This window comes from Anomaloglossus baeobatrachus, chromosome 10 (assembly GCF_048569485.1).
Source record: "Anomaloglossus baeobatrachus isolate aAnoBae1 chromosome 10, aAnoBae1.hap1, whole genome shotgun sequence".
NCBI classification, from domain to species: Eukaryota; Metazoa; Chordata; class Amphibia; order Anura; family Aromobatidae; genus Anomaloglossus; species Anomaloglossus baeobatrachus.
In genome coordinates, this window is record NC_134362.1 from 145,821,290 (window position 1) to 145,834,142 (window position 12,853).

General features: G+C 55.7%; 1 protein-coding gene across 2 annotated transcripts in view; it reads left to right on the top strand.

The window, feature by feature from the left end:
• Positions 1-3,353: 3,353 nt before the first annotated feature.
• ZDHHC1 (zDHHC palmitoyltransferase 1) overlaps positions 3,354-12,853 on the top strand; it is a 127,263-nt gene continuing 117,763 nt past the window's right edge. Inside the window, exon 1 of one of the 2 annotated variants that reach the window (XM_075325717.1) lies at positions 3,354-3,557. The gene's annotated coding sequence lies outside the window, so the exon portion shown is untranslated. Of the gene's footprint in view, positions 3,558-8,744; positions 8,807-12,853 lie in introns of those variants that run through there. The other variant, XM_075325718.1, reaches the window with a different exon arrangement.

Sequence of the window (12,853 nt, forward strand, 5' to 3'; positions counted from 1 at the left end):
AGAGAGGCTGATCCTGGGGAAGGCTGGGAAGGGGAGGCTGATGCTGGGGGAGGCTGGAAGGAGAGAGGCTGATGCTGGTGGAGGCTGATGCATGGGGAGGCTGATGCTGGGGGAGACTGGGAGCGGAAGGCTGATGCTGAGGGAGGCTGGGAGGGGGAGGCTGGGAGGAAGGAGGCTGGGAGGAGAGAGGCTGATCCTGGGGAAGGCTGGGAAGGGGAGGCTGATGCTGAGGGAAGCTGGAAGGAGAGAGGCTGATGCTGGGGGAGGCTGGAAGGAGAGAGGCTGAGGCTGGGAGGAGAGAGGCTGATGCTGGGGAAGGCTGATGCTGAGGGAGGCTGGGAGGGGAAAGCTGATGCTGGGGAAGGCTGGGAGGACGGAGGCTGGGAGGAGAGAGGCTGATCCTGGGGAAGGCTGGGAGAGGGAGGCTGATGCTGGAGGAGGCTGGAAGGAGAGAGGCTGATGCTGGCGGAGGCTGATGCTGGGGGAGGCTGGAAGGAGAGAGGCTGATGCTGGTGGAGGCTGATGCTTGGGGAGGCTGGGAGAGTGAGGCTGATGCTGAGGGAGGCTGGGAGGAGGGAGGCTGGGAGAGGTAGGCTGAGAGAAGAGAGGCTGATGCACACACACACACACACTCACACACACGCGCGCACTGCACAACACACCACACACACACACACACACACACACACACACACACTGGGAACCACAAACAACTGCCCTACACAGACACCCACACACACAGACAACGCTGCACACACACAACACCCAACACACAAACACCGCGGCACACACAAATATACGCACATACCGCACAACACACACATTGCACAAAACATACCTCCCCCCAAAACACACCACACACACACAAACCGCGCAACACACACACAACGCTACAGACACACAGCGCTCCACAAACAACGCAACACACGCAACACACATACAACACCGCTCTCACCCCCCGCCACACCCAGACAACACCCAGAACATGTACAGCGCCTACACAAACACTTGGTAACTACACACAACAACATCTCATATATATATATATATATATATAACAAAAATCATACATGAACTACACAATACGTAAATTCTAGAATACCCGATGCGTAGAATCGGGCCACCTTCTAGTATATATATATATATATTTATATACAGCCAGCAGTCTCTATTCACTGTCTCTTTCCCCCACCCGCTCTCTCTTTTATCACTTTTTCTCATAAGAACGGTTGACGCAGCTTTTTTCGGGCTGTCGATATGACGACTGTCGTGCATAGCTGAGCCGAACAGTGGTTAATGTGTGATTGGTGAGGACGCGTTTTGCAGAAAATTACTGTGGAAGGTTTGAGGGGTGAAGGTGGAGCTGGGGTGGAGTCTCAAAAGGGCCAAAAAATGTTGCCAGTATGGGACCCTGAAATTCCTGGTGGCAGCCCTGACCACGTGCACTACTTCTGCATTTTTTTTTACCCAGTCTTGGATTTGGCTACAAATCCTGAGGTAAAAAAACGCACCAAATACTCAACGTGTGCACGTGGCGTGAAGGTAAAGAAAAAAATGAAAATAAAAAAACTTATATACAGTATATTTATACATGGAATTGATATTGGTGCATCAGTTAAAGTCTATCAAAATATATTAAATAATCCGACCCGTAAATGTCGCGGGCGGAGGAGGGGACGCTGCGCTCTCCCACTGCTCGGGTCCGGCTGCCGCTGCTGCTGCGGCCTCTGCTGCTCGGTGGCTCGAGCGATGGGCCGGATCCCGGGGACTCGAGTGGCGCTCCTCGCCCGTGAGTGAAAAGGGGATTGGTTTTGGGGGTTTATTGTCCGTGACGCCACCCACGGTTGTGGTGATTGTGTGGACACCACCGCTGCTCTGTATGGGGATCCCGGGAGCAGTGACAGGGAGCAGCTTTGTTGTTATTTCTCCCCTCCGTGGGTAGGGGTTGGTTGTCCCGGGGCCCGGTGATGGGGTAGGGATGGATGGCAGGCCGGGTGCGGGGCCTGGTGAGGTGCAGGGTCGCGGGGGGCAGCGCTGTGCCGTACGGCACGGTGGTACTCACTCAGCCTGAGACGTTGACACGGTTCTCGGTAAAACACACGGCTGGAAAGACGGTTCCCACGGATGGCTGCTGTTGCTTTTCACCGGTAGTTAACGGTGACTGTCTCTTTCCCTGCACCTTGTGTAATGTTGGTAGCGATGGGTTCCCACCGGTAACCCGCTCCCCGACCTGGATATGGGCCGGAGGAGCCCCTCTTTGCCCGCAGGCGCTGGCCCTGAGAAACTGGTGCCTTGGCGGTGGCGGTGTCTCTCTCATACGGTTGGACTGTTGCCTTCAATCGGGACTTAGTTGTTTGGAGACCCGGAGGTCCCCTTCACTGACGGATTTGGCAAATTCACGGCGACTCCAAGCCTTGCCGGGATCCGAAAGGCCCCTGCCAATGGTGCTGGCTTCTCCTTGTGTACCGGACCGGTACCGCCGGGCCACCACCCGTCCACGGTCCTTACGGCACCTCCGATAGGCCACTCCGGCAGACGGTCACCGCCGTCTGCTAACCTTGCTGTCTCTGTCCGGGGCACACACCAGGACCAACTTCAGGCTGCTCTGTTACTACTTTCCTAGCTTCACTCCTCTCACTTGCTCCTCTACCACTCAACTTCAAAACTCCTCTCTCTGTTCTGCCTGGTTTTCCCGCCTCCAGGACTGTGAACTCCTCGGTGGGCGGAGCCAACCGCCTGGCCCACCTCCTGGTGTAGACATCAGCCCCTGGCGGAAGGCAACAAGGATTTCTGGTCTAGCTTAGGTGTACCTAACCGGGGTGTAGGGTGTGGTGATGTTATTATCTGTGACCCCTGGCTTGCCCAGGGCGTCACATAAACACCATAAAAAATTGAAATGCCAGAATCGCGGTTTTCCAGTTGCCGCAACATCAGAGATAAATGCGGTAACACTGGATGATAACGTCTACGTCTGCCCCCTATACCGTGTCTATAAGAACGCCAGCACCGAGGCGGACATAACGCCACCGATCAGCGGATGGAGGCGCTGCTGCTAATCTGTTTATTTGTTTACAAATATCTACAACAAAAACTACAAGTATAAAAAAATAAATAAACCAGACAATCGCCGTGTAGGAAGCTTTTCCCACCCTATCTGCTAAGTACTGGGCTCTGACACACCGTCCATAGCCAGGAATAAGATCAAAGCTGCAGTGACTATAGTGCTCTAATGATGGGTTATCAGTATTAATAACAGAGCCACATCTGTGACAGGAATAACTGCTTAGTGACTCAGTCACCATTATTTGTTCCTCTAAATCCCCAGACTGCACAAGTCACTGTCACTAAGTAACCTGCAGCCAGCGGCACAGCACGCAGCTCCTGGACGGCATTGTGTTGAGCAGACGCCTGGCTTCGCGCTCGCACTAGTTTGGTCCTCTCCCGCCGCCGTCCAGTTGCAGCGTCTGCTCCCGTTGTACACAGCGGATCTGCTATAGTGACCTCCTTGTGTACACAGCAGCCCAGGTGCCCGGTGTGTGCGGTCACTGCTCCTCCAGGTGAGTCCACGCTGCAGGGTAAGCTTGTATGTATGGGAGAGGGATGCAGACTAGTGTTCAGGAAACCGGCCGCTGTTACCCATGGCAACCAATTAGAGCACAGCTTCTGTGCTTTCTGGTTGCTATGGGCAACTGCTCCATATCTCCTTCCCGTTCCCAGTGTGTACAGGGTTATTAATATTGCATGTGAATGTACCGATACCACGTTATAGCAGGTAACGGTGGAGTTTTGCCCTTTTTTAATTAAGGGGGTGGGCGAAGAAGCCATTCTAGCATTGATCAGTGCACTCGCCATTTTTCCCGGAGCTTCCCCGCTATATACCGTATATCGGGTTAGGACGTGTTCACACTGCGGAGTGGTGCAGAATCCGGCGTGCCCCTAAATCTCTGCCTCCTGTGAATATATATCCGGGAGACATCGCTGCTATGGTAGGGACCACACACAGCACGTAGGATGGAGAGATCCCGATGGGACCACACACGGCACGTAGGATGGAGAGATCCCGATGGGACCACACACGGCATGTACAATGTAGAGATCCTGGTGGGACCACACACGGCACGTAGGATGGAGAGATCCCGATGGGACCACACACGGCATGTACAATGTAGAGATCCTGGTGGGACCACACACGGCACGTAGGGTGTAGAGCTCCTGGTGGGACCACACACGGCACATAGGATGTAGAGCTCCAGGTGGGACCACACACGGCACGTAGGATGGAGAGACCCTGGTGGGACCACAAACGGCACGTAGGATGGAGAGATCCTGGTGGGACCACACACGGCACGTAGGGTGTAGAGATCCCGGTGGGAGCACACACGGCACGTAGGGTGGAGAGATCCCGGTGGGAGCACACACGGCACGTAGGGTGGAGAGATCCCGGTGGGAGCACACACGGCACGTAGGGTGGAGAGATCCCGGTGGGAGCACACACGGCACGTAGGGTGGAGAGATCCCGGTGGGAGCACACACGGCACGTAGGGTGGAGAGGTCCCGGTGGGAGCACACACGGCACGTAGGGTGGAGAGATCCCGGTGGGAGCACACACGGCACGTAGGGTGGAGAGATCCCGGTGGGAGCACACACGGCACGTAGGGTGGAGAGATCCCGGTGGGAGCACACACGGCACGTAGGGTGGAGAGATCCCGGTGGGAGCACACACGGCACGTAGGGTGGAGAGATCCCGGTGGGAGCACACACGGCACGTAGGGTGGAGAGATCCCGGTGGGAGCACACACGGCACGTAGGGTGGAGAGATCCCGGTGGGAGCACACACGGCACGTAGGGTGGAGAGATCCCGGTGGGAGCACACACGGCACGTAGGGTGGAGAGATCCCGGTGGGAGCACACACGGCACGTAGGGTGGAGAGATCCCGGTGGGAGCACACACGGCACGTAGGGTGGAGAGATCCCGGTGGGAGCACACACGGCACGTAGGGTGGAGAGATCCCGGTGGGAGCACACACGGCACGTAGGGTGGAGAGATCCCGGTGGGAGCACACACGGCACGTAGGGTGGAGAGATCCCGGTGGGAGCACACACGGCACGTAGGGTGGAGAGATCCCGGTGGGAGCACACACGGCACGTAGGGTGTAGATTTGCCGCATGTCTCTTTACGGTGTGCATCAACAAAAGACCAGAAGGTGCTCTGTGTCTCGTTAATGACATCACTTTAGTTAGAAAAGACTTAAAAACATGCAACAAGGTATGAGAAGAGCGAGTGGGGGACGAATAGCTCAGATGAGTATGTGGAATAGCTAAAAACACTTCCTAGTGCAAGAATTGGTGAATATTGCCACATATTAATATGCACAAGAGGGAAATCTGGCTGAAACTGCCACTGATTGACACTTTTCATGATGCATGTTTGGCCTCTCCCTGCTTTGTCAGGAGGGTCAAATGCAGGGCTGAATGCACCTTGGGGCACAGGATGAGAACAATTCACTACTGTGTTGTGAAACATGGTGACAGAGCCGTCACCTCTGTAAACACTTTATAGAGTTAGTTCAATATGCGACAGATCCCGGCTGAATGAAATAGCCACCATCAGGGTATAATGACCAGCTGCTGCTAACCATTTACATGCTGCTGTTAATTTTTGATTCACATTTGTAACTATAATTCATCTTTCAAAACAAAAAAAAAGATCTTATACATCTATGTGGATGGAGGAATATAAAAACTTATTGTTCTTGAGGGAACTACAAGGAGTTTGTGTGTTCTCCCTGTGTTTTTGTGGGCTTTCTCCGGGTTCTCCAGTTTCCTCCCACATTCCAAAGACATGCTGATCGGGAATTTAGATTGTGAGCTCAATGAGGACTGTGTTCCTTTTTTTATTTATATATATATATATATATATATATATATATATATAACTAGGAGGTGACCCGATTCTAACGCATCGGGTATTCTAGAATTTACGTATTGCGTAGTTAATGTATGTTGTTGTGTGTAGTTGCCAGTGTTTGTGTAGGGCGCTGTAAATGTTCTGGGTGTTGTCTGGGTGGGGGTGTGAGAGCGGTGTTGTATGTGTGTTGCGTTGTTTGTGGAGCGCTGTGTGTCTGCAGCGTTCTGTGTGTGTGCTGCTGTGTGTGTTGCGCGGTTTGTGTGGGTGTGGGGTGCGTGTGTGTTGCGCGGTTTGTGTGGGTGTGTGTGTGGGGTGCGTGTGTGTGTTTTGGGGGAGGTATGTTTTGTGCAGTGTGTGTGTTGCGCGGTATGTGCGTATATTTGTGTATGCCGCGGTGTTTGTGTGTTGGGTGTTGTGTGTGTGTGCGGCGTTGTCTGTGTGTGGGTGTCTGTGTAGGGCGGTGTTTGCGGTTCCCAGTGTGTGTGTGGTGTGTTGTGCGGTGCGCGTGTGGCGCTGTGTGTGTGTTTTGGAGGGAGGTGTGCACCCCCATCGTGCTCCATCCCCCATGCTGCGCACCCCCATCGTGCTCCACCCCCCATGCCGCGCACTCCCATCGTGCTCCATCCCCCATGCCGCGCACTCCCATCGTGCTCCATCCCCCATGCCGCGCACTCCCATCGTGCTCCATCCCCCATGCCGCGCACTCCCATCGTGCGCCATCCCCCATGCCGCGCACTCCCATCGTGCTCCATCCCCCATGCCGCGCACTCCCATCGTGCTCCATCCCCCATGCCGCGCACTCCCATCGTGCTCCATCCCCCATGCCGCGCACTCCCATCGTGCTCCATCCCCCATGCCGCGCACTCCCATCGTGCTCCATCCCCCATGCCGCGCACTTCCCATCGTGCTCCATCCCCCATGCCGCGCACTCCCATCGTGCTCCATCCCCCATGCCGCGCACCTCCCATCGTGCTCCATCCCCCATGCCGCGCACTCCCATCGTGCTCCATCCCCCATGCCGCGCACTCCCCATCGTGCTCCATCCCCCATGCCGCGCACCCCCCATCGTGCTCCATCCCCCATGCTGCGCACCCCCCATCGTGCTCCATCCCCCATGCTGCGCACCCCCCATCGTGCTCCATCCCCCATGCTGCGCACCCCCCATCGTGCTCCATCCCCTATGCTGCGCACCCCCCATCGTGCTCCATCCCCCATGCTGTGCACTCCCCATCGTGCTCCACAGTCACACATCAGACAGTATACACGCACACATCTGATCGCATACACTCACACCCCACTTATCCCTGTGCCCTCCAGTGGGCGGTCCCAGCAGCTATGCTGCACGTTGTGCTCCTCTGCCTTCTGCCGACACGCACACATCCGATCGCATACACGCACACATCCAATCGCATACACGCACACATCCGATTGCATACACGCACACACACACTGACGATATCGCTCACACACACACACAACATCCGGAGATAACACATGCTTCCGGCCATGTGATCCTCTGGCAGGTCCTGGAAGGTCACTGCACGCACAGTATCGCCGCCGAGACGTAAGCGATATCACTGGATGTTGTTAGTGTGTGGATGTGATCTGATGTGTGTGTGAGTGAGTGTGATCTGATGTGTGTGTCTGTTCTTATGTGTGTGTGTGTGTTCCGCCGCTGCAGGACCTTGATGCGCTCACCTGCTCTCGGTCGGCGTCTGGTGAGTATGACTGCGGGGTCTTCTTTCTTCTGTCTTCTCTCTTCTGGGGGTGCCCGCTGCCTATAATGAAGTGTCTTGCAGTGTCTTTAACTCTTTCACCGCTGCATGACACTTCATTATTGACCGCAGCGTATGCCGGCTCCCTGCACATGTGTACCGGGAGCCGGTGTTCGCTGGTAACCATGATACACATCGGGTAACTAAGGGGAAGTGCTTCCTATAGTTACGCGATGTGTATCATGGTTACCAGCATACACCGGCTCCGTCACGATCCCAGCATCGCAAGGTTATGTCCACCGGGGGCGGGGCCGAGTGTGCCAACGTGTGGTGGGGGCGAGCGGGCGAGGCGTCAGCGTATGCCGGCTCCCTGCACATGTGTACTGGGAGCCTTTGTACGCTGGAGCGGGCGATGCGTGCGGGGCGAGCGGCTAATCCATGCAGGGGGTGGGGCCAGACCGAGGCGAGCGGCCAATCCGTGGGGGGCGGGGCCAGGCTGAGCCCAGAGCTGCTAATCCATGCGGGGGGGTGGGGCCAGGCCGAGGCGAGCGGCCAATCCGTGGGGGGGGGAGGTTTTCCATTTTCAGAAAAGTGGACTCCAAGCACTTTAAAATAACAAGCAGAGCAGGTATCCCTCTCCCCGGGTCCAGCGCCGACTCCCAGCTGCTCAGGATGTGACGCTGCAGCCAGTCACTGAGCTCAATTCATGCTGTGTACCTCCAGCAGCGATGAGGAGCTGCACTTGAGGAGGGGGAGATATTACTTTGCAAAATGGAGATCATCCCATTAGGTGGGCTACACTGCCAAAAATAAGGATCCTTGGAGCTTCAGATTAGGTTTTTATTAGTTCCAACACATTTCAGCCCCTTTTTCAAGATTAAAATCCCAAAAAACTCTGTTGTTTTATTTATGCGCATTTGGCGTACCCGCCAAAAAATGGGAAACCCCTTTAATGACTTTGAATATTTGGGCCTTAAAGATTATTCCTCCATTCACCAGAAAATGACCAAAATAATGTTTTTTGTGACCCCCGTCTGTTGTGCATCGACATAACGAGTTTCTGTGGAAGAAAAATAAAATCAGCTTGAATTACCCTCTGCAGGTCTGGGGTGTGCTACTGCCAACAGTCTTTGGTGACTGGCTGCACGGTGATGGTGATTTTATTATTGTTCCCAAGTGCAAGGTAAGGAGTATAAGACATTGTAAATGGGTAAATGCCATTAAACGATATGGACACTTCTCTATGTAGTTCTGTATGCTGCTATATTCTATGATCTGTGTCACTAGGACATAGGGCGACACTTGGGGCAGACTAACTGTAGGACTATTGTACAGACGGCCCTCTGGACTGACAGCACAGGGGTTTCCCAGTCCCTGGTCACGTTACTAGGAGACTTGTTAGCCTGATAGATGTTTATCCTTTTCTGCCTGTTAGAACAGGAGCTGGGTAGTCATCAGTCAGCCAAGCGCCCGCTCTAGAGTGATACCGGATGCAGGAAGATAAGCCCCATTATTGACTGCTACGAAAGGCATTTTACTGATGATTAAAGGGGATCTGTCAATAGGATCAAGCCTTCTATATGGGCATGTAGGTCAGAGGAAGCTGAATAAAATGACACCTTGATATCTGAGATCCGATGTCTTATTCGGGAGAACTACACCTTTGTCTTAATATGTAAATGAGATGTTAAGATCTATGGGCCTGACATAGATCTCCCTGAGAATCTGCCTCCAATACCAGTGTGAGACCTGTAATGACTGACAGTCTGCTCTCCTAATCTACATGTCTCACACAGGTAACGCCCCCTTTCATTTATATATATAATTGCCTTAGTCTGTCTGTCTGTCTGTCTTGCTCCAAAATTCTGTCGTTACCACGACAAGCTTCTCATTGGCCGCTCGCCTCGGCTCCGCCCCCTGCACGGATTGGCTGCTCGCCTCTTCTCCGCCCCCCCCCGCACGGATTGGCCGCTCGCCCAGGCTCCGCCCCACACGGATTGGCCTCTCGCCCCGGTCCCCTGCACGCATTGGCAACTCGGCCACGCCCCGCACCCCTCACGCATTGCACGCCCGCCCTGGCCCGGCCCCCCGCACGCATTCCCCGAACCGACACGGAGCCCCGACTCCCAGGTGAGTGCTGTACCCCCGGGAACCAACACCAGCGTACGCCGGCAACCCAGCCGACACATACCCTCGCATTGCTGGGGTTGCCGGCGTACGCTGATGTGGGCTCCCGTGCGTGCGGGGGGGTGGGGTACGCTGGTAACCATGGTACACATCGGGTAATATTGTGTAGCATGGTTACCAGCGTACACCGGCTCTCGGTACACATGTGCAGAAGAGAGAAGACAGAAGAAAGAAGACCCCCGATCATACTCACCAGAAGCCGAGCGGGAGCAGGTGAGCGCATCAAGGTCCTGCAGCGCTATGCGATCGGGTGTGCGCGTGTATGCGATCGGGTGTGCGCGTGTATGCGATCGGGTGTGCGCGTGTATGCGATCGGGTGTGCGCGTGTATGCGATCGGGTGTGCGCGTGTATGCGATCGGGTGTGCGCGTGTATGCGATCGGGTGTGCGCGTGTATGCGATCGGGTGTGCGCGTGTATGCGATTGGGTGTGCGCGTGTATGCGATCGGGTGTGTGCGTGTCGGCAGAAGGCCGGGGCCACACGGGGACTACTGCGATCCACTTGCATGACACTCGGCTCGTGCTGGCAGTACAGCAGAGCCGAGTGTCATGCGTGTGTCCTTGCAACTGAGGTCCGTTCGTGCGAGCAGACCTCAGCTGCGGGGGGCGGGCTATCACTCAGGAGGGGAGGGATTTCTCTCCCTCTCTCCTGCGTAGCCGGCTATTGCCATTCTCGCACTGCACCGGTGTACTGCGAGTGCAGTGCGATTTTCCTCTCGCCCCATTCACTTGAATGGGTGCAAGAGAAAGAGTCTCGCATTACAATCGCAGCATGCTGCGATTGTTTTCTCAGCCCTAATCGATCGCTCATGTGTGCTGTCACACAGGCTAGAATTGGTCCGAGGGGAATGCAATGTTTTATCGCACTCCACTCGCACTGTTTTTCTCGCCGTGTGGCTTAGGCCGAAGGCAGAGGAGCACGGCGTGCAGCACAGCTGCTGGGACCGCCCACCGGAGGGCACAGGCAGAAATGGGGTGAGTGTATGCGATCAGATGTGTGCGTGTATACTGTCTGATGTGTGACTGTGGAGCACGATGGGGGGGTGCGCAGCATGGGGGATGGAGCACGATGGGGGGTGCGCAGCATGGGAGATGGAGCACGATGGGGGGTGCGCAGCATGGGGGATGGAGCACGATGGGGAGTGCGCAGCATGGGGGATGGAGCACGATGGGGAGTGCGCAGCATGGGGGATGGAGCGTGATTGGGAGTGTGCAGCATGGGGGATGGAACGCGATGGGGGGTGCGCAGCATGGGGGATGGAGCGCGATGGGGGGTGCGCAGCATGGGGGATGGAGCGCGATGGGGAGTGCGCAGCATGGGGGATGGAGCGCGATGGGGAGTGCGCAGCATGGGGGATGGAGCACGATGGGGAGTGCGCAGCATGGGGGATGGAGCACGATGGGGAGTGCGCAGCATGGGGGATGGAGCACGATGGGGAGTGCGCAGCATGGGGGATGGAGCACGATGGGGAGTGCGCAGCATGGGGGATGAAGCACGATGGGGGGTGCGCAGCATGGGGGATGGAGCACGATGGGGAGTGCGCAGCATGGGAGATGGAGCACGATGGGGGGTGCGCAGCATGGGGGATGGAGCACGATGGGGGTGCGCAGCATGGGGGATGGAGCACGATGGGGGGTGCGCAGCATGGGGGATGGAGCACGATGGGGGGTGCGCAGCATGGGGGATGGAGCACGATGGGGGGTGCGCAGCATGGGGGATGGAGCACGATGGGGGGTGCGCAGCATGGGGGATGGAGCACGATGGGGGGTGCGCAGCATGGGGGATGGAGCACGATGGGGGGTGCGCAGCATGGGGGATGGAGCACGATGGGGGGTGCGCAGCATGGGGGATGGAGCACGATGGGGGGTGCGCAGCATGGGGGATGGAGCACGATGGGGGGTGCGCCGCATGGGGGATGGAGCACGATGGGGGGTGCGCAGCATGGGGGATGGAGCACGATGGGGGGTGCGCAGCATGGGGGATGGTGCGCAGCATGGGGGATGGAGCACGATGGGGGGTGCGCAGCATGGGGGATGGTGCGCAGCATGGGGGATGGAGCACAATGGGGGGTGCGCAGCATGGGGGGTGCGCAGCATGGGGGATGGAGCACGATGGGGGGTGCGCAGCATGGGGGATGCGCAGCTTGGGAGATGGAGCACGATGGGGGGTACGCAGCATGGGGGATGGAGCACGATGGGGAGTGTGCAGCATGGGGGATGGAGCACGATGGGGGTGCACACCTCCCCCCAAAACACACACACACACTGCCACACGCGCACCGCACAACACACCACACACACTGGGAACCACAAACACCGCCCTACACAGACACCCACACACACAGACATTGCCGCACACACACAACACACAAACACCGCAGCATACACAAATATACGCACATACCGCGCAACACACACACATTGCACAAAACATACCTCCCCCAAAACACACACACGCACCCCACACAAACCGCGCAACACACACAGCACCACACACAGACAACACTGCAGACACACAGCGCTCCACAAACAATGCAACACACGCACAGCGCTCCACACAAACAACACCGCTCTCACACACCCCCACCCAGACAACACCCAGAACATTTACAGCGTCCTACACAAACACTGGCAACTATAAACAACAACATCGATATATATATATAACAAAAAAACATACATTAACTACACAATAAATACTAGAATACCCGATGCGTTAGAATCGGGCCACCTTCTTGTATAAAATATTTTCTGAAGATAGATTCTCAGGGAGATCTGTGTCCGTCCCATAGATCTTAATAGGTCATTTACATCTAAGAAAAATGGATTCCTCTGGAATAAAACATCAGATCGCTAATATCAAGGAAACATTTTATTCAGCTTCCTCTGACCTACGTGTCCATATAGACGGCTTAGGAGGGTTCATCTTACTGATAGATTCCCTTTAAAATGAGCATTTTGAGCAAAATTAAGACTCCTAAATTGCAAATTATTATATTTCTTTATCGTTCCTTTGGGAGACCCAGACCATGGGTGTTTAGCTT